The 22325-nt window shown below is 42.6% G+C and overlaps 1 protein-coding gene across 2 annotated transcripts in view; it reads right to left on the minus strand.

The window, feature by feature from the left end:
* Positions 1–22325, minus strand: part of LOC121293108 (FYVE, RhoGEF and PH domain-containing protein 4-like) — a 335511-nt gene that overhangs the window by 260438 nt on the left and 52748 nt on the right. The window lies entirely within an intron of this gene.

The following is a 22325-nucleotide window of genomic DNA, read 5'->3' on the forward strand; positions in this document are numbered from 1 at the left end:
GCTCCCTGTTTTCTCTCTCCCTCCTTTCTTGAAAAGTGGCATTACATTTGCCAGCTTGCAATCCAATGGGACTGAACCAAAACCTAAGAAACTCTGGAAAATCATAGCGAGCAAATTTAGAATCCTAGGATGTGGCCATCAGGTCTTGAGGATTTGTCAGATTTTATCTCCTTGAGTTTCTCCAATACTTTTTCTTTGTTGCCAATAACTACCTTAATTTTTTTTTTACCCTTTTGAGCAGTTGGTTAACACCTGCATGCGACTTGTGCCTTCTATTGTGAAGACAGACACAAAGTGTTTGTCCAGTGCCTCTGTCATTTCCTCTTTCCCCATTTTAATTTCTCCTGTCTCAGTTTCTCAGGGGCCATCATTCACTTTAGCTACTCTCTTCCTTTTACATACTTGTTAAAGTTCTTACAATCTGTTTTTACATTCCTGGCTAGTTTCCTCTCATATTCAATTTTAATCTAATGCTATCCTTAATTTCCTGATTGAACCATGGATGGGTCTTTCTTGCTGAGTTCTTGTTTTTTAATGGATGATATTTTTATTGAACATTTTGAGTTGTTTCTTTAAATGTTTCCCACTGTTTATTTACTGCCATAACTTTTAGTCTATTTACCCACTCAACCTTAGCCAGTTCTTCCCTCATGCCTATGTGATTGGCTTTTTTAAGTTTGTGAAATGTCACTTTCAAACTTAACATGGAATTCAATTGTATTATGATCATTATTTCCCAGTGGATATTTTACTATAACTTCAGTAATGAATCCTGCCTCATTACACAATACTAAACCAATCAATCCAGAAAATAAACAAATAATCTCAGTGTTTAATGTGCAAACTTTCACTGAGTCTTGTTCAACAGAGGAGTGTGTTTTACATAATTAAATAGGTAGTAGTTGAGAACAAGTCATTCTGTTTACCATTAGTTATAGGTGAAATTTACTTAGAGAATGCAAACCTTCATGGAGGAAGGAAGGTTTAGGCATTTAAAAGTAGGGATTCTTTTTACTAATGCCACCAAATAAGCTAACCCAAAGAAAGAGTGCCAGAAAATAGGTTTGCTCAGGGGCCATTTTCCCTGAGACTGGCCCTGGCAGGCCCATCTTCCTTCTCCCTCTACATATTGGGGTCATTGAGGCTACAGTACAGTATCTGGCGAACTGGTCTATGCCAGTGTTCATTTTCCAGACGAGGGGTGTATGGCTGAGAAAACAGTTGCTGCTGCTACTGGAGCAGCTGTTGGTGGTATGGCCTCTACTTTTGCTCCTCAGCAGAGGTGGAAGGTAGAGCTCCAGCAGCTGCTCTTATGCCATAATGAAAGCTGGCAGCAGGAAACTACAGCTGAGAGTGAGTGAACTGTAGACAGGTGAAATGCCTTCCAAGCAGTTGGCAAACACCTATTAAGCAGCGAAGGCACACTCTGAGAAGAAATGTTTTGAACAGCAATGTCTCAATAGCCATGGCTGGAGCTCATCAATGTAACTAATCAAAGTCTCCACAGATTTTCAGTTTCACTAAAGAAGTTTGCCTCAGTGGCCTTGGCGAGTTGCTGACAGGTCAGGAAACAGGTTGCCTGACTGGAAAATCCTGAAAACTTGGTTAAAACAGCCCAAACTTCTCAACCTCAACACGTACTTAATAACTTACCTGACAGAACCAAGGGGATTCTTCCCTGCTGTCTTTAAATCCTACCCCACGTGAGCCAGAAGAGGGCAGGGTCACAAGCCAATGTCAATTTCCAGAATGCCCCAAACCCGCCTCAACAAGCCTGGGAAAATTCTGTCCAATGCTTTAGTTGATCTCTTTAATGAGAAAATGAAATGGGGAGAGACTGAGGAAACAATATTGTAAATAGGACGTAGAGATTCTGGTCTAATCTAGAGTGTCAACTAACAGTTGAATCAGATCAATACATATGAAAAGGAAGGGTTGAAAATTGACCTGAATCAAGTCCAATACCATTCTGTGTACGGGTGACATATAATATTTACATACAATTACTACAGTGGAATCTCAGTCTGTAAATAAAGCTACTCCTGGTTTAGAAAAAATGGAAAACCTAGGATCAATCATGGAATCATGGATAGATAACAGCTGTCCAGCAGCCAGCATCACTGTGAAGCAGTCTGGGAAGAGTGTCCTGCAGTCAGCATCGCAATGAAGTAGTCTGCGAAGAGTGCCCTGCAGTTAGCATCACCATGAAGTAGTCTGCGAAGATTGTCCTGCAGTCAGCATCGCAGTGAAGTAGTCTGGGAAGAGTGTCCTGCAGTTAGCACTGCTGTGAAGCAGTCTGGGAAGAGTGTCCTGCAGTTAGCATCGCTGTGTAGCAGTCTGGGAAGAGTGTCTTGCAGTTAGCATCACAGTGTGCACTGGAGTGCGGCTTTGGGAGTTCGGTGAGAAGGTAATGAGGTGATCCTTTGAGTACCGTGAGTACGGTCGGGTAAGTATTTACTACTTTTGTTGCTTATAGTTTTTAAGGTCTTATTTTGTGGTTCGTCATTAGTAAGGGCTATATTCTGTAACAACGAGAAGAAGGGAAGAGGGCCCTAGAGTAATTGATATTATTTAATATTAAGTATCTTCAAAAGGTTCAAGTTAATTTAAAGGGGTAAGTCATGGCAGAAGAGCTGAAAGCCATGGTGTGCTCCTCGTGCTCTTTGTAGGAAGCTGGGCACATTTCCAGTGCCCGGGCCAGCATGTGTGCGGGAAGGGTCTCCAGCTGCAGCTCCTGGAAGCCCGGGTTTTGGAGCTGGAGCAGCGGCTGGGGACACTGTGGAGCATCCGTGAGGTGGAGAGTATCGTGGATAGCACGTATAGAGAGGTGGTCACACCGCAGGCTAAGAGTCCACAGGAAGGGAATGAGTGACCACCAGGCAAAGCAAGAGGACTAGGCAGGTAGTGCAGGAATCTCCTGTGGCTATTCCCCTGCAAAACAGACATACCGCTTTGGATACTGTTGTGGGGAATGGCCTCACAGGGAAAAGCAGCAACAGCCAAACTCGCTGCACCATGGTTGGCTCAGCTGCACAGGGGAGGAGTAAAAAATGTGGGAATGCAATGGTTATAGGGGGTTCAATTGTAAAAGGAATAGATAGGCGTTTCTGTGGCCGCAAATGAGACTCCAGGATGGTATGTTGCCTCCCTGGTGCTAGGGTCAAGGATGTCTCAGAGCGGCTAGAAGACATTTTGAAGAGGGAGGGTGAACAGTCAGTGGTCATGGTACACATTGATACAAACAACATAGGTAAAAAATGGGATGAGATCCTAAAAGCAGAATGTAGAGAGTTAGGAAGTGAGGTGAAAAGTAGAACCTCAAAGGTAGTGATCTCAGGATTACTACCAGTGCCACATGCTTGTCAGAGTAAAAATAGCAGGATGTATGCGATGAATACGTGGCTGAGGAGATGGTGTGAAGGGGAGGGTTTCAGGTTCCAGGGACATTGGGACTGGTTCTGGGGGAGGTGGGACCAGTACAAACTGGACGGGTTACACCTGGGCAGGACCAGGATTGATGTCCTAGGGGAGATATTTGCTGGAGTGGTTTGGGAGGGTTTAAACTAAAATGGCAGGGGGATGGGAACGTATGGAAGGGGTCAGAGAAAGGGGAATCAAAGACAAGAACAAAAGACAGAAAGGGGAATAAGAAAAGTGATAGGCAGAGAAATCAAGGGCAAGAATCAAACAGAGTCTCAGTGAAAAATAGTGGGAACGGGACAAGTAATGTCAAAAAGACAAGCCTTAAAGCTTTGTCTCTTAACACGAGGAGCAATCACAATAAAGTGGATGAATAGTTGCAAACAGATATGATGTAGTTGGGATTACGGAGACATGATTGCAGGGTGACCAGGAATGGGAACTGAACATCCAAGGGCGTTCAGTATTTAGGAAGGACAGACAGAAAAGAAAAGGCGGTGGAATTGCACTGCCGGTTAAAGAGGAAATAATGCAATAGTGAGGAAAGATATTAGCTCTGACAATGCGGAATCTGTATGGGTAGAGCTGAGATACACTAAAGGGCAAAAAACATTAGTGGGGGTTGTATATAGACCCCCAAACCTAGTGGTGATGTTGGGAATGGCATTAAGCAGGAAATTAGAGACACATACAATAAAGGAACATCTGTAATTATGGGTGATTTTAATCTGCATATAGATTGGGCAAATCAAATTAGTAACAATACCGTAGAGGAGGAATTCTTGAAGTATATACAGGATGTTTTTCTGGACCAATACATTGAGGAATCAACTAGAGAACAAGCTGTCCTAGACTTGGTATTGTGTAATGAAAAAGGAATAATTGGCAATCTAGTTGTGCGAGGACCCTTGGGGATGAACAACCATAATATGATAGAATTCTTCATCAAGATGGAGAGTGACATAGTTGATTCTGAGACTAGGGTCCTGAATCTTAATAAAGGAAACTACAATGGTATGAGGCGTGAGTTTGCTATGATTGGGAAACATTACATAAAGGGTTGACGCTGGATAGGCAATGGCAAACATTCAAAGAGCACATGGGTGAACTGCAACAATTTGTTATTCCTGTCTGGCGCAAAAGTAAAACAGGAAAGGTGGCCAAACCATGGCCAGAATTTTTCTGTTGGCAAGTTAGGGGTGGGGCCCACTCGCTGACGCAGGATGACGTTGGGAGGAACCCCTGACGTCATCCCGGTCCATTTAAATACTGAGGAAGGCGGGTGGACAGCGAAATCAGCTGTCTGCCCGCCAACCTGTCAATGGTCAATTGAGGCCATTGACAGAATCATTAAGCTCATCAAATGCCCTGCCTGTCCAACCTTAAGTTTGCTGGGCAGGCCAGGAGACCCAGCGGGTGGGATGAGGTTTCATGTCCATTTTAAAAATGTTTAATAAACTTTATGTCCTTTTTGTTAACATGTCCCATCTCGTGTGATATCATAACATGAGGGGGGCATGTTAATAAATTTTTTATTTGTCTATTCTTGATGTTTAAAAAAGCTTCAGTGATCTCCCTGAGACAGCATTGAGTCTCGGAGATGTGCACTCTTTTGCACGCATGCACGAAAAAGCGCACTTTGACAGTTGGGGAATCCCTCCCCCCACCCCCGCACAGGAAGCGGGTGGCAAACCCAATTAAACTGACGGCAAGGCCCACTTTGGCGGCGGGGTTCAGCTGCCCGCCCGTCACCGAGCCCACCAAGGGCAAAATTCTGCCCCATGGCTTACAAGGGAAATTAGAGATAGTATTAGATCTGAGGAAGAGGCATGCAAATTGGCCAGAAAAAACAACAGACCTGAGGATTGGGAGCAGTTTAGAATTCATCAAAGGAGGACCAAGGGATTGATTAAGAAGGGGAATATGGAGTACTAGAGTAAGCTTGCGGGGAACATAAAAACTGACTGTAAAAGTTTCTATAGGTATGTGAAGAGAAAAAGATTGGTGAAGACAAGTGTAGGTCCCTTACAGTCAGAAACAGGGGAATTTATAATGGGAAACAAAGAAATGGCTGACCAACTAAATACGTACTTTGGTTCTGTCTTTACAAAGGAGGACACAAATAACATACCAGAAATGTTGGGGAACACAGGATTTAGTGAGAGGGAGGACTGAAAGAAATCAGTATTAGTAGGAAATGGTGTTGGGGGAATTGATGGGATTGAAGGCCGATAAATCCCCAGGGCCTGATAATCTACATCCCAGAGTACTTAAGGAAGTGGCCCTAGAAATAGTGGATGCATTGGTGCTCATCTTCTGAGATTCTATAGACTCTGGAACAGTTCCTACAGATTATAGGGTAGCTAATGTAACCTCACAATTTAAAAAGGAAGGTAGAGAAAAAACGGAATTACTGACGTCAGTAGTAGGGAAAATTCTAGAGTCAATTATAAAAGATTTAATATCTGAGCACTTGGAAAACAGTGGCAGAATCAGACAGAGTCAGCATGGATTTACAAAAGGGAAATCATGCTTGACAAATCTACTGTAATTTTTTTGAGGATGTAACTAGTAGAGTTGATGAGGGGGAGCCAGTGGATGTGGTTTATTTGGACTTTCAGAAGGCTTTCGACAAAATCCCACATAAGAGATTAGCGTATAAAATTAAAACGCGGGGTATTGTGGGTAATGTATTGAGATGGATAGAAAACTGGTTGGCAGACAGGAATCAAAGAGTAGGAACAAACGGGTCTTTTTCCAAATGGCAGGCAGTGACTAGTGGGGTAACACAGGGATCAGTGCTGGGACCACAGCTATTCACAATATATATTAATGATTTAGATGAGGGAATTAAATGTAATATCTCCAAATTTACAGATGACACAAATCTGGGTGGGAGGGTGAGCTGTGAGGAGGATGCAGAGATGCTTCAGCATGATTTGGACAAGCTGAGTGAGTGGGCAAATGCATGGCAGATGCAGTATAATGTGGATAAATGTGAGGTTATTCACTTTGGCAGCAAAAACAGGAAGGCAGATTATTATCTGAATGGCTATAAATTGAGAGAGGGGAATGTGCAATGAGACCTTAGTGTCCTTGCACACCAGTCGCTGAAGGTAAGCATGCAGGTGCAGCAGGCAGTAAAGAAGGCAAATGGTATGTTGACCTTCATATCTAAAGGACTGGAGTACAGGAACAGGGATGTCTTGCTGCAATTGTACAGGGCCTTGATGAGACCACACCTGGAATATTTTGTGCCGTTACGGTCTCCTTATCTGAGGAAGGACTTACTTGCTATAGAGGGAGTGCAGTGAAGGTTTACCTGACTGATTCCTGGGATGGCAAGACTAACATATGAGGAGAGATTGAGTCAGTTAGGATTATATTCACTGGAGTTCAGAAGAATGAGTGTGATCTCATAGAAACCTATAAAATTCTAACAGGACTAGACAGGGTAGATGCAGGAAGGATGATCCTGATGGTGGGGGAGTCCAGAACCAGGAGTCATAGTCTGAGGATACGGGGTAGACCATTTAGGACTGAGATGAGGACAAATTTCTTCTCCCAGAGAGTGGTGAGCCTATGAAATTCGTTACCACAGAAAATAGTTGAGGCCAAAACATTGTATGTTTTCAAGAAAGAGTTAGATATAGCTCTTGGGGCGAAAGGGATCAAAAGATACCGGGAGAAAGCAGGAGCAGGCTATTGAGTTGGATGATCAGCCATGATCATGATGAACGGTGGAGCAGGCTCAAGGGGCAGAATGGCCTACTCCTGCTCCTATTTTCTGTTTCTATAATTGGGGTATCTGAAGATGCATAAAATTAACAGAGTGCTTCTTCCCGCTCACCACTCTTATGCAACCATCCAGAATCCGGGATACTCAGTTTGTTCTAATATTGGTTTATGACGACCCTTCATCATATTTTTCCCTCCTGTTATCCCCGAAATGCAATTATACTCTCCTTGTCTTACAGTATAGTGGTCTCTGGTGGCCTAAAATGGTATTGTAAGAACATAGTGTATTTCCAATTTTTTGTTTTGTTAAATTTGTGTGTATTAAAATGTCAGAGAAACTACATAATATTCCTTATCTCACTATAACATAGTTAAATATATAGTTAATTTAAGATAGACATTGCCCTTTTGGGATAAAGGAGCCAAGGGGCCTCAGGCTGCAGATACACAAATCACTTGAAATAGTGATGCAGATTATAAATTTCATTTAAAAAAAACAAACCAAGCACTGGGCCTCATTTCTACAGGGATAGAATTGCAAAGCAAACAAGTTATTTTAAAATGATATAGAACATTGGTTAAACCACACTTAGAGTGCTGTGCGTAGATTCGGTTTCCATATTATAAAATGGATATAGATGCATTGGTGAAACTGCAAAGAAGATTCAAAGGATGATACTTGAATTGAGAGAATATACTTATTAGGAAAGGCTGAATAGGCTGGAACTCTTTTCTGTAGAAAAGACTTTGGAGTGAGCTGACAGAGGTCTTCAAGGTTATTAAAGAGTTTGATAGGGTAAACATACAGGTATTTTCACAAGTGGGAGTGACCAAAATTGGAGGGCACAAATATAAGATGGCCACCAATAAATCAAATAGGAATTCAGGAGAAATTCAGGAATTCTTTACAGTGGTTAGAATGTGTAATGTGCCACCACTTGAAGTGGTTGGGGCAAATAGCATAGATGAATGTAGGGGAAGCTTGATAAGCAGATGAGAGAGCAAGGATTAGAAGATTATGCCGATAAAGTTAGATAAAGGAGCAGATGGGATAGGCATCAGGATCTATCTGGAAAGAGGTGAGACCCTTAACACAGGGTCTACAAGCAGAGGATCATCTCTTGACACAAGTCTGAGTACCAGTACCTTAGAAGGCTCAGGCTGGTCACTGCTGATATTTGCAGCCTTCTGGAACAAGATCTCCTTCTCAGTGAAGCATTGACATGCAATGCCAATGGCTGACAATGTGTGTGTCATGAGGGGGCCACCACGTTGTCCCTCCCCACTGCCAGGTATTTGCCTCTCGCCAATTTCTGTGCTCTCTCCTCTTGCAAGGAGTGAAAGCAGAGAAGTGTGAGTGGTTGTAATTATTTGTGTGGAGAGGGGAGAAGGACAACATTTATGGGGGGGTGATTGTGGAGGCATCTGTAGAGAGAACAATAGGCTGAGGATGAGTGTAAGTGTTGGCTGTGAAAATGGTGACATGAGATGTATGCAGGGAGAGGACTGAATGGAGCTGCAAAGTGAGAGGTATCCTGTGCAGGAGAATTCTGACCAAGTCAAACTGTGGGACTTGGCACCTGAAATTGTTACACCACTCACTTGTCATGACCTCCTGTGGTCCTATATCCTCTTGGTGCACTCTTGTCTCCAGGTTGAATGGGGCACCCTTTTGCTGCTGATTTCCTGGGCCACTCCCATACATGCCTGATTGGTTGGAGAGGTTGGGAGAGTTCAACTCACTGAATTCCCTCTAATCCCACAGCAGGACCACCAGATAAGTGAGAGAGATCTGGAGGGACAGCCTTCCCAGGTCCTTCGGTTGCTGCAGCCTCAAAAATACAAACACTGGTGAGCTTTTCTGACCCATGTCATGGTCCCTTTAATTAGAAATCCTTCCATTGACAGAATTCATGTGTCATCTAACCCACCCTCCCTAATTGGTTGGGAAGCCTAGAAGCAGCAATGATAATTGGTTTGCTCTGGTAAAGAGCAATGGCTGGGCATGCAATTCAGTATTAGGTTCCAGACCTGAAAAGTGTTCCATCATTCTGGCAGGGACTAAGATAGACAGATTCTGCCTCTTGAGACTTTCTTTATCGACCTGGACAATAAAAATTTACAGCCATGAAAGAGAACGAAGATCGAGAGTTAAAAACTGAACAAGGTGGAGACTGTGTTTAAAAGTCAACATGAGGAGCTGTGACAGAGGGTTTTGTCTTGATTTGCAACTTATACCTAATAGAATTCAAAAATCACAGGGATTGTCAGCAAATCACAGTATGGTTCTTGACAAAGTTACCCAGACTGAAGCAATTGTGCCATCTTTTAATCAAGGATACCAGAAAACTGTACAAACTGCAAAGTGAGAAGGGTAATATTCTGTGACACATAATGGAAGGTAAAGCCACTAGCAATAATGCAAATTGTCATTTATATATGAGAGAAAGAACTTCAAAGGCTCATACGTTGAACTTTGAATCCTGTTACATGAGATTGGTGATGATGGGTTAATCCATTTAAAGGTGTTTATTTGGACTGTGTAATAGTGAGATGGGACAAAAGGGAAGAGATTGCTAAATATACTGTGTGTAGTAAGTATAGTTGTTAAAATGTGTAAAATGTTATTAGTTTTATTTTGGATAGTGTTTTTGAAAATTCATCACTTCGGTGATGACTTGTCATTGGGGAGATGTTACAAGTATGAAGTTTATAAGATTGTTATGCCTTGGTACTTTCTCTTTAATTTAAGGTAAAATGCAAGATTGAAGAGGGTCATGTGACCTATCCTGAACTCTACCCAACAGGAGGCTTGGGTGGCTTGGTTGTTAAAGGTTAAAAGGGGCTCAGGTTGTCTTACCGGAAAGAAAGCTCGAGATATTCACACCTGTAAACAATGACCAGAGCAGTTGTGCTTACAGCTAGAGTCCATTATAAAAGATTTAATAGCTGAACACATGGAAAAGTGGCAGAATCGGACAGAGTCAGCATGGATTTATGAAAGGGAAGTCATGCTTGACAAATCTACTGGAATTTTTTGAGGATGTAACTAGTAGAGTTGCTGAGGGAGAGACAGCGGATGTGGTTTATTTGGCTTTCAGAAGGCTTTCGACAAAATCCCACATAAGAGACTGGCGTGTAAAATTAAAGTGCATGGGATTGGGGGTAGTGTGTTGAGATGGATAGAAATCTCATTGGCAGACAGGAATCAAAGAGTAGGAATAAACGGGTCTTTTTCCGAATGGCAGGCAGTAACTAGTAGGGTAACGCAGGGATCGGTGCTGGGACCCCAGCTATTCGCAATATATATTAATTTTTTAGAAGAGGGAATTAAATGTAATATCTCCAAATTTGCAGATGACACAAAGCTGGGTGGGAGGGTGAGCTGCGAGGAGGATGCAAAGATGCTTCAGTGTGATTTGGACAAGCTGAGTGAGTGGGCAAATGCATGGCAGGTGCAGTATAATGTGGATAAACATGAAGTTATTCACTATGTTAGCAAAAACAGGAAGGCAGATTATTATCTGAATGGCTATAAATTGAGAGAGGGGAAAGTGCAACGAGACTTGGGTGTCCTCGTACACCCACTGAAGGTAAGCATGCAGGTGCAACAGGCGGTAAAGAAGACAAATAGTATGTTGGCCTTCATAGCCAGAGGATTCGATTACAGGACAGGGATTTCTTGCTGCAATTGTACAGGGCCTTGGTGAGATTACACCTGGAATACTGTGTACAGTTTTGGTCTCTCTTTATCTGAGGAAGGATGTTACTTGCTATAGAGGGAGTGCAGCAAAGGTTCACCCGACTGATTCTTGGGATGGCAGGACTGACATATGAGGAGAGATTGAGTCAATTAGGATTATATTCACTGATGTTCAGAAGAATGAGCGGGATCTCATAGAAACATATAAAGTTCTAACAGGACAAGACAGGGTAGATGCAGGAAGGATGTTCCCGATGGTAGGGGAGTCCAGAACCAGGGGTCACAGTCTGACGATATGGGGTAGACCATTTAGAACTGAGATGAGGAAAAATTTCTTCACCCAGAGAGTGGTGAACCTGTGGAATTCGTTACCACAGATAGTAGTTGAGACCAAAACATTGTATGTTTTCAAGAAGGAGTTAGATATCGCTCTTGGGGCAAAAGGGATCAAAGGGTATGGAGAGAAAGTAGGAGCAGGCTATTGAGTTGGATGATCAGCCATGATCATAATGAATGGTGGAGCAGGTTCAAAGGGCCGAAAGGCCTACTCCTGCTCCAAGTTTCTATGTTTCTACAGTGGATAGACTGTCATCAAGTCTCAGAGGGAAATATTAGGAATGTCAGATTTTGTAAACATTTATACCTTAAATTCTCTATTTAATTCCAAGTTTGAATGAATTTGGGAGTCTAAAGGATAGCTAATTAGCATTTCTACCAGGTCACAAGGCCTATGTGATTCACATTGCCATGGTGATGGGCTTTAAGAAGGGAAGCCATTGTAATATTGGCTTACAAGTTTCTTAAGATATCCCTGAACCTCACAGACAAGTCAGTCTGCAAGAATCAGAGACAGACAGAATGCAGGTGGGAGCTTGCACTCGGAATGAAGAGAGCAAGCTTGAGAGGATTTAATTGAGGCTGGAAGATTCACCTAGCTTTAGCTAGAGGGACGAATCTCCTGGGTAACCTCACCTTGAAACTCAGATCGGGAATTAGAAGTTATCTAGCCAGAAAAGGGAAAAGGAAGCAAGACATTGGGAGCTGACAATAGCTTTGGACTGGTTCCTGGAAAACGAAGTGGCTACTTAAGAGATCGGGTGAATTATAAATGTGGAGGGAAAATTTTGGTGTTCTAAGAGTCATATGGGGGAAACCTTTTGGCAGTGTAGAGTATAAGGTGCCAAGATAATAGTGTTTAGACAATGGTGCTTTTTGTTTGTTACAATAAAAGTCTTAAAACTTGAAATCTTGATGTGCGATCCTTCCAGTTAGCCACTGGAAATTGAAATATCTTATTGAAAGTTATCAGTCTCAATGGGGATCATAACACACTGTACTATCCTTTTACTCATTGATCGCTCCCCATGTTCTGCATCTTTAGTCCAGTTGAGCAGAGCTTGGAGAGGACTGTGCCCTCAACAGGGAATCTCTACAGCTGGCCCTGTCACCATTCCCTGCTCATGCTTTCTTGTTGTCCCTTATCCTTGGTAACGTCCTGATAACACACTGTACCCTTTCTAAAGCATGACATATTTCCTCAACTGTGATGCCTGGAATTGTCTACAATATTTCTTTGAGGTCTAACCAGTGATTTATAAAGTCTCAGCACGATCTCTTTGCTCTCGTAATCTATGCCTCTATTTACAAACTTAAGTAACTTATATGCATTTTTAACCACCTCATCAATGTGCCTTATCATCTTTAAGGGATTGTGTATATGGACATTAAGGTCTCTCTGCTCATCTGCACTTTTCAAAATTGTGCCATTTATAATCTACCATCTTTTCATATTAGTCCTCCCAAAGTGCATCACTTCACACTTCTCTGCATTGAGCTCCAACTTCCATGCTTCTGTCCTTTTCACTATCCTATCAATGTTATCCTCATCACTATCTCGCTTTTCAATAATATGAATCTTTTTACTTAACCCTTAAAAGGGATCCTTAATTCCTCCAGTGCTTGCGATAATTTTTCTGGATTATTAACTGAATCTTGACCCTATTTATCATCAGCCTCCATTTTCTGTTTGATTTTACCCTCTACTTCCTTTGTCATCCAGGGGGTGTTAGCCTTGGATGGTCTACCTTTTCCCTTCAAAGGAATATGCCCGGTTTGTCGCTGAACTATCTCTGCCTGAAATCCTTCCATTGTTCTGTTACTGCATTACCCTCAGATCACCTTATCCTATCTACCTCTGCTAGGCTCTGCTAAATCACTCAATTTAGCTCTTTCCAAGTTGAGCATTTTACTTTCAATATTTTCTGGTCTCTTTCCATTATCACTCTAATCCAAATTATGCTACAGTCACTGTTTAAAAAAAGAAAAACTTGCATTTATATGGCATCTTTCACAATCTCAGGATGTCCCAAAGTGCTTTGCAACCAGTGAAGTACTTTTTGAAGTATATTCACTGCTGTGATGTTAGGAAATCTGGCAGCCAGTTTACGCACAGTACATTCCCCCATACATCAACGTGATGATGACCAAATAATTTGGGCCTAACTTCAGTGGAGTGGCAATCAAAATCAGATTACCACTCCACTCTTCGTTACTAACCCTAAATGAAGCCACACCTTTCTTACCTGGCCGCCTGACTTGGGCCGGGTGAGAAAGGTGCATTGCAGCAGATTCCCATGGCCTTGTAACGAGGGCAACGGAGTCGGAGGTAAGGAACTCACAGCACTGGCTGCCATAAAGCAGGTAAGTTTAAAGGTCCAGCCACTTTGAGAGAAGGCAGTTCAAGAAAGTGAATAGGATTGGGGGATGCTATCATCTGAGCCTCCGATGGCACAGATTGCTCAATAACTAAACATTTTAATTTAGTCGTCTCTGGGATGTGACAGTTGCTGGCAAGGCCAACATTTACTTCCCTATTTCCCCTTGAGAAGGTAGTGGTTAGCTGCCTTCTTGAACCATTGCAGTCCATGTGGTGTAGGTACATCCACAATGTTGTTGGGGAGTTCCTGGTTTCTGACCCAGTGATAGTATAGGAATGGCAATGTAGCTCCAAGTCAGGATAGTGAATGACTTGGAGGGGAATTTGCATGTGTTGGTGTTCCCATGCACCTGCTGCCCATGACCTATGTGGTAGAGGTCGCAGGTTAGGAAGGTGCTGTCGAAGGAAACTTGGCAAGTTGCTGCAGTGCATCTTGTAGATGGTGCACTGGTGGTGGAGGGAGTGAACATCAAGCAGGCTGATTTGTCCTGGATGGTGTTGAGCTTCTTGAGTGTTGTTGGTACTGCACTCATCCATGCAAGTGCAAAGTGAAAGGTGATCTCTAACCTAACACCCTAATTCATTTCTCAAAATCAGATCCAATGCTGCCTCCTTCCTTGTTGGACCAGAGGAATACTGATCAAGAAAGTTTTCCTGTACACATATTAGGAATTCCTTGCCTTTGCTACTCTTAGCACTATGCCTTTCCCAGTCTATATTAGGGCTATTAAAGTCTCCTAATATTTCTATGCTATTTCTGTTACATGTCTTTGAAGCTCAAAAATTAAACTTGTTCGCCTACCTTCTCCTCACTATTTGGAGCTCTAAAAAAAATCTCTCAGCAATGAAACAGCTTAATTTTTCTTTAACTCAAGCCAAAGTAGATTCAATCCAGAACCATCAAATATAACCTATTGAGAATTGCAACATCATCCTTACTAAATACTAACACACCCCCTTCTTATTTTGCCATCTCTACTGTTGCTCCGTGTTTGATTTATTAAGGAAGAATATTAAGGATACACAAGCAATTCCAGAGTTTTTATTGACTTCTTTACTATTTCAGTATCTCAGGGCAGAATTTTCCAGTCCCACTATGGCGGGCGGGGGCAGAAAATTCAGAGAAGCCAAAAGTTGGATTTCCGCTGGCAGGTAAATAAGTTGGAATTTTCCCCACACCACTTTCATGGTGGGTTGATTACAGGTTGGATTCCCTGCTGGTCTATGTTGGGAACTCCATCTGCAGGTATTAGCATGTCATGAATACTCATTAAAAATCAAGTCACCGGGATCAAGTTCTTCTTCCTAATTACGTGCCACACCAGCAGTAAATTATACTGGTCTAAATCACAACCGGATATAAGTAGCATACAGCTGTCTATTTTCACTTCACTCGTCAACTCTTGGTGAGCACAACATTCAAAGCCTACTTGCAACAGTGCTGCTCCGGGTCATCAGCAATGCCAAAGCTACCGTGTTAGGCCACACAGATGAGGGTATCTGGTTGCGCTTCTCACAGTGGGTGCCTTGGATGTGCAGTAGAGCAACTCACGGTGGGTGCCTTGGGTGTGCAGTAGGGCAGCTAATGGTGGGTGCCTGGGTGAGCGGAAGAGTTGCTCATGGTGGTTGTTGCACTTCTCCTGGAGGATTGCACTCATGGTGGGCTTTGGGTCTCAGGCAGGACTGCACTCTAACACAGAGACCAGCATGGCAACTGGGGAGGGGGTTAGGGCGGTTGGGAAATAACAGAGACGTGAGGGTTAAGGGTGCAGAGGGCAGTGGTCTCAGTAGGGCGGTGGGTGATTGGGGGTTGGAGAATGATGGCAGGCAGAGGGACCATTGAGGGAAAGCTGGAGCCTGACATTAAAAATTACAATGCAGACACAGAAGAGGGGTGCGTCGGATTCGATTGGCAGTAATGGGAGTGGATGAACTCGGACTCTAGAGTAGGAAAGTAGGGAAAGTAGTATGGCACAAGAGGGAAGAGTTACACAGAGACTCATGAGTGGGGTGGAGGGGGATGGCTTGCACAGAGACTCAGAGTGGGAGAGGGAGAAGGTGCTGTGGTCAGTCCTGAAGGAACTGTGGAGCTAAGTGATAGACAGACAGTCATAGTCCAGGGACCGAGGCCAAAAGGTTGGGGTGAGAGATTAAAGGCAGTCTGCAATATTGCAGAACATCATGGTGGTCTGTTGCATCCTGCACAACCCGACACTTCAAACTGTAGATCACTTGCCATGGAGGAGGCTGAGAACTCCTTGGACGATGAGAACCTGGAAGGACAGGAGCTAAAGAGGCCAGTGAGAGTCACCTTCCACATGATGGTGCCGTCGATGCAGAAGACATGCCCATGGCACACTGATAGTCATGAGGTTCCAACAGGAGTAAGGTTCAGGCAAAAGGAACTGAGCGCATATCTCCTGTCCTTTAGTGTCACGCCCATGCTTGAAAAGCCCTTTACAAACAGTGGCATGGAGAGCAAGGTCTGCATATGGCCTTTGACCTGCAATCCTCAAGTATCATCAGGCTCTACTCTGGAAACCTGCATGTAGCTGATCTGGGAAGTGGAGGGCAGCATTCTAGTGCAAACCCTGAGTCTACTAGACTTGATGCAGTTGTGGTTGTGTGTGTCCTTAAGGTTGGACGGGCCAGTCCATTAATGAGGTTAATTTGTTTTTTAATAGCCTTAATAGGCTGTTGACAGGTCAGCTGGTGCACATCTGAGTGGGATGCATGCCTGCCGAACTGATAATCTAAATGATGCGGGATGACATCAGGATGCACACCTGACGTCACCCCACGTCATTTTACGTGTCAGCAAGTGGACCCCGCCCCCGCTCACTGACCGGAAGATGCTGGCCTTAATCTCCAGAGTGGAGAATTCCACCCTTAGTCTATTAGAGATCAGTCCGTCAGAGTTTTATAGGTCAATGTCTCAGAGGTCAGTGTTCAGTTTTAGATTTCAGTGTTAAATGTTTCAGTGGTCAAGGTCTCAGTGATTTAGAGGCCAGTGGATTGACCAGCATGGCACTATAGAAGGGTCCCCTTGCATGTTTATCCTTAATTTGTTGGTGAGTTTCAAAGGCATGTAACAGAAATAACATAGAAGTATTAGGTGACTTTAATAACCCTAATACAAACTGGGAAAATTGAAAACACAATGGAAACAACCATCAAGTAAATTGTGAACAAATGTAAAGAATTAATTTAATAAAATAAACTAACAATTACCTGTTACTCACCAATTCACTCCCTCCATTGTGGAAATGTCACTTTAGAATTTCTTATATCAGTGTTCCATGTTCAACTCATGCCCTGACTCTGACTTCCTGGAGGGCACTCTCAGACAGCCACTGCCTCTGGTTCTCTTGCTGTTAGCTTTTGGCCTCTCATACCGTTTCCCTTCAACTTGCTCTCACTGAGGCATCCCTGTGGAAATTGGACATTCTGATGCATCTCAAGATGTTCTGCGTGTCACATCTGCCACTTTCTGAAGCTCAATGCTGCCTCTGGATTAATATCAACCCCACTGTGGTTTCAGAATTTTCCATTTTCACTTCAGATCTCCTGAATCTGCATTTTTTTTCTTTTACCAAATTTCTAATTTTTTTCACCTTTTTACTTGTGTGGCCTCTGCTATAATTTATCATCGCCATATGCTATTTGCACTTTCTTTTGCTCAGTCTTTTCATTGTGACATTCAGATGATGGGTCAATTTCAGCTTCCAGTGAGTTTTGGCGTGGCTGGGAGGTGAGGATAGTTGGGTGAAGGAAGGGACGAATGCAAAATGCATTCCTTGGCCCAGATTTTAGGCCAAGGTTTTAACTTTGAAACAGACAGAAAGCCCAACATTAGAGTTCTTGTTCTAGGAACATACTCAAATGCCACACACTGAATGGCTGAAGAGTAGTTATTTTAGCTCTGATGGTAATTTTATTGATTGAGATATATTTCCATAATTTATCTTCACTTGGATTGCAGCCTTAAAAGTCACTTTCAGATGTTCTTTGCACAAAAGACAAGTGTGAAAGAAAAGTGTATAACAACATTATGCACAAAAGTACAAAACGTCAGGCCTTTACCACATTTAAACTAACTTTAGAATAGAATGTTTAAGGATTAATTACAACCAAGGGCTATATTTTAAAACTAAACTAAAAAAAAAATGTTACAGGGGAAATATATCAAGAAACAGCACTGGAGGCCTAAGGCAATAGATCACGCCCATGATTTCCCAATTTAAGTTACTAATTTTATTATGGGGAGTGTTCACGTTGGTGTGAGGGGGTGGGCCCACCACGCCGATTCGTAAAATGATGCGCGGTGACATCGGGCGTGTGTCCCGACATCACCGTGCATCATTCAATCTTTTGTTCGGCAGGCACGGGCCAGGACTGTCAAAGGCTTATTGAGGCCATTAAGAAACCAATAACAGTTATTCTCAATGCTGCCCGTCCAACCTTAAGGTTGGCAGGGGGCAGACGAAGAGCCCAAGCGGGCTTTGCATTTTGCAGGAAACCTCATCCGTGGGCGGGATGAGGTTTCCTGAAGGTTTTATTAAATAAATATTTTTTCCACAATTCATAAACATATCCCAGCTCATGTAACATTGTCATGTGAGAGGACATGTCTAAATAATTTTTATCTTTCTTTATTTAAAACCTTCAATTTGAACTTAATCTCCCTGAGGCAGCTCCGTGCCTCAGGGAGATTTCTGCGCTCTTTCGCGCACATGCACGAGGGCGCAGGCCTTGACTCTCCCTCCTCCCCCTGCCCGCACAGGTAGTGGGTGTGCGTCATGCTGGGTGGACCTTAATCAGCCCGCCCACGTAAAATGGCGGTGTGCAGCTGATCGCAGGTGGCAATTGGCTCCACACCCGCTCCCAACCAGCCCGCCCAACAGGCAGAAAATTCTGCCCTATGGATGCGCTAGATGGAATCCAGCGCTTTCCTGCAAGACATGAACATCCAGTTTGGAGCTGCCATATGAGATGACCTTGTACACCTTCTAGCGTTTGTTTTCAGGGCAGCATTGTGAGAGGCCCAGGAACTTGCTGCTTACCATCGTTCTTGGCCAGGGGTCACAATAGATAAAGATGAGGAAAAACCATTCAATCCTCTTCTATCCAGAAAGGACCGACAGAACTCACACCACAGCATCCAGCATTTTTCTAAATTAGACTGGTATTTTCACCTCCACTGCGGGTATGGGGGTGGGAAGAAACAATTGGGCAAATTTTATAATAGGGAGCGTTGCAGATGGTCTGCAGAGAAAACGGGCTGTATAGGTTAAACAGTTACTGCATATTTTATGTTCTTATATTGAGTGCTGGGAATAGGTAAAAGAGTAAAAAGCATTACCTGGTACAGCCAGCCTCCTTTTGACAATAAAGCTATCACAACAGGCACAATGGTTTAACCTTTGTAAACAAGCTACTAGGCTTAAATGTCAATTCCACAACCAATTTAATCATTAACTCTTAACTGACTTATCACCTCCTGACTTCTTCTAAACTTCCTGTGTCAATTTCCTTACAAGCAGTTTTTAAAATATAAATGGTTTAAATCAAGCTGTGCATATTGGGCAGAACTTTCCTCCCATCTCGGGGGAAGTTCAGGAACGGGCTCAGCAGAGGCACGCCTCCGATTGGCACCGCCGATCAGGGGTGCACCGCCATTTTACATGGGCGGGCCAAATTAAGGCCTGCCCAGCGTGACGCCCGCAAGGAAGCGCTATGTGCTCCCTGTGCGAGCTGGAGGGGGGGGTTCCCCTGAGTCGAAAGTGTGCTCTTTTGCACATGCCCCGCCCCCCACTCGCCAACTGGGAAATCCTGGCCATGGTAACATGCCAAGACAATGTTAGGTCTGGGTTTAAATTCCCAATTTCCTGCATAGTTTCCTGCATAATTTCCTGCTCTCTGCAAAGACTGTTTAAGTTCTGAAGAGATAGGGATAGAAACTATAAAACTAGAGACAACAAAATAAAATATGGAGGCAATTATTTATCTCTTAGTATTTCAGTTCAAAGCTGTTTATGTAGAAGTAAAGAAAGCATATTCCATTATTCTCAGTGGAAGAGATGGAAAAAGCACTGGAGGCTTTAATTAAATTGAGGAAGAAGAAAATATAATGGGGTAAATTTTCATCTCAGTGTAGACTCTGGGCAGCCAACAGGCAGAGCGCCCACTGGCTGCTCAATACTCAACACTAGGGGCCCAGTTAATTTTGAAGAATGGCCATCATTAGCATCTGAATGTTGGGCTGGGTGGGGGTAGGTCCAGACAATAGTAATATAATGCAACTCAGCCAACCTCCAGGTAGGTCTGTTGGTATGCAGGGGAGGGGTAAGGGACTTGGATGGGGAGTATCCCAAGCTTGTTTTGTGGTGTTCCGAGGAGTATTCTGCTGGCAATGGCCACAGTGACAGCAGAAGCAAGATGATAAATCATTTCCTTCCAATTTTGGGGCACTACTTCCCCATTTACACCTAGCAGGATACCTCAAAATGTTCCCCAATGTTAATAAATTATGGCATGGGAGTACCAATTAAATTTTAATACATTTTCAACAGTCATTTTCCCCAATCCCTCCATTGCTCCATTCATAAAGGTAACTCTACATCCTCCAGGAACAATTCAAACACTACACTCCAACCAACTTCCCACCTTTCCAACCTTCCCAGTTCGTACTGGTGCTCCTTGGCCTTACCATTTTAACCTGACAATTCTGCCCTGCCCCCCCAGTCTTGTTAAACTGGTATTCTATTCCACTCTCAGAACTCCTATCCTGATACACTTCCAGCAGAAAGCCCACACTAGAGGAAAAGTAAGCCTGGGTGTTAGGTGTGGATAAGTGTTCCATTTCTGAGCCTTTATATAAACTGATTTAAACACAGAATCTTAGGGCATCCAAAATGTCTTACCCATTCCCACCAGAGTACACTAATAAACCAGATCGATGAAAGGGACACAGAATAAAAGCAAACATATTAGATTGTTTATTTTAGCACCTGAATTTGCATCAAATTGATAAAACTGGTAAACAAAATAATTAACAATAACCAAAACTACATGTATGGAATAAAACACGATATGTATCAGACTGTGGCAGATACTTCAAAATGTAATAAGGATTTTATCAAGTTCAACCTTATTTGCTTGAAGTCCATGTTCTTCATAAGCCTCAATAAACTGACATACGTGCCAACTATTTCCAGTTCATTTATGGGGTTCCTGCAGGGACTGTAAAATTCAATTTGGGGTAGGATGAATTAATGCCATAACCTACTGTTTCTCAATTCTCATCCGCATGCACATTTCAGCACAAGTGCAAGAAGCATCCATGAGTCTCAGTGGATTGTAAGGTAAAGTCAGCTCACCCCAAATAAGCTATTTTCCCAAACATGATGGTGGGAGTTCACAAGTTGATTCTCTTCATGAACTGGATGGTTGCCAAGTAATCATAACTATCAGCCATTTTGCTCTCTACTGTTTTTAATAAAGAGTTAGAAAGAAGTATTAAATTAGTCCCACTCCCCTGTATTTTCCCCAAAGCCCTGCAAATATTTCCTCTTCAAGCATTTATACAATTTCCTCTTGAAGATTATTATTGAATCTGCTTCCTCCACCCTTTCACGCAGTGCATTCCAGATAATAATTTACTGCGTTAAAAAAAACTCCTCATCTTGCCTCTGGTTATTTTATTAATTACCTTAAACTTGGATCTTTTGGTTACCAGTTTTTGACACTGTAAATAGTTACCCTATTAAAACGGTTCATGATTTTCAGCGCTCTATTAAATCTCCCCTTAACTTTCTCTGCAAGTATCATCTCATAACTGAAATGCTGCATCGCTTTTTTTAAACAGCCTTCTCAACTTGTCCTGCCACCTTCAAAGTTTGGTGTGCATACACTCCCAAGTCGCTGTTCCTATATCAGAGTTAAAATTATGCCTCTCCTGATTCTTCCAGCCTAAATGCATCTCCTCACATTTTTGGCATTAATTTCATCTGCCATGTATATGTCTATTTAAAGGACACTCTTTTATGACAAAGAAAGTGTTCACAAAATCTTACAGTTACATCACGCAAAGGATCAACATGCAATAAGTCAGCTCTTCGAATTCTACTCCCTCAATAAAATACTTTGGCAAAACATATTTCAACAGACTCCTGGAGTCTCCAACGTTATTTAAACACTATTTACCACATTTCTTTGAAATTATACACTGATACCCACGTCCAGGTCATTACTATATATCAAAAAGATTGCATGGAATCATACACAGCAGTTTAAAAAAATGCAACTGAATAAGTAGCATTTTATTATGTCTATATTTTATGTTAAATATTTATATCAGAACTTGCCATCAGTTACAGTCTACTCCTTTAAAGTATTGCTGTGCCATTAAAATATAGTTCCTGTGAAATTTATTTTTAAAAGGGTAACGGTGCTGTTGAAATGTGTTTGCAAACTATTTGACTGAGGGAGAAGAATTAGAACTGATTGATTGGTACATTGATATATGACATGCCTTTGCATCATGTGACTGTAAAAAAAAGATTTTACAAACACTTTTTGTCATAAAATGATGCCCCTTACATTTTCAGCTCTTAAACAGCACTTAATTAGTTTATGACCTGTATAGTCTTCCTTCAAACAAGATTTTAGCAAGAACAGAAGGCACATCAAACAATGTAGGCAGGTTCATAAGTTTACAAGGATCTAGTTGCCTTGACAATTAACTAT

This window comes from Carcharodon carcharias, chromosome 21, assembly GCF_017639515.1.
Source record: "Carcharodon carcharias isolate sCarCar2 chromosome 21, sCarCar2.pri, whole genome shotgun sequence".
In the NCBI taxonomy this organism is placed as follows: domain Eukaryota; kingdom Metazoa; phylum Chordata; class Chondrichthyes; order Lamniformes; family Lamnidae; genus Carcharodon; species Carcharodon carcharias.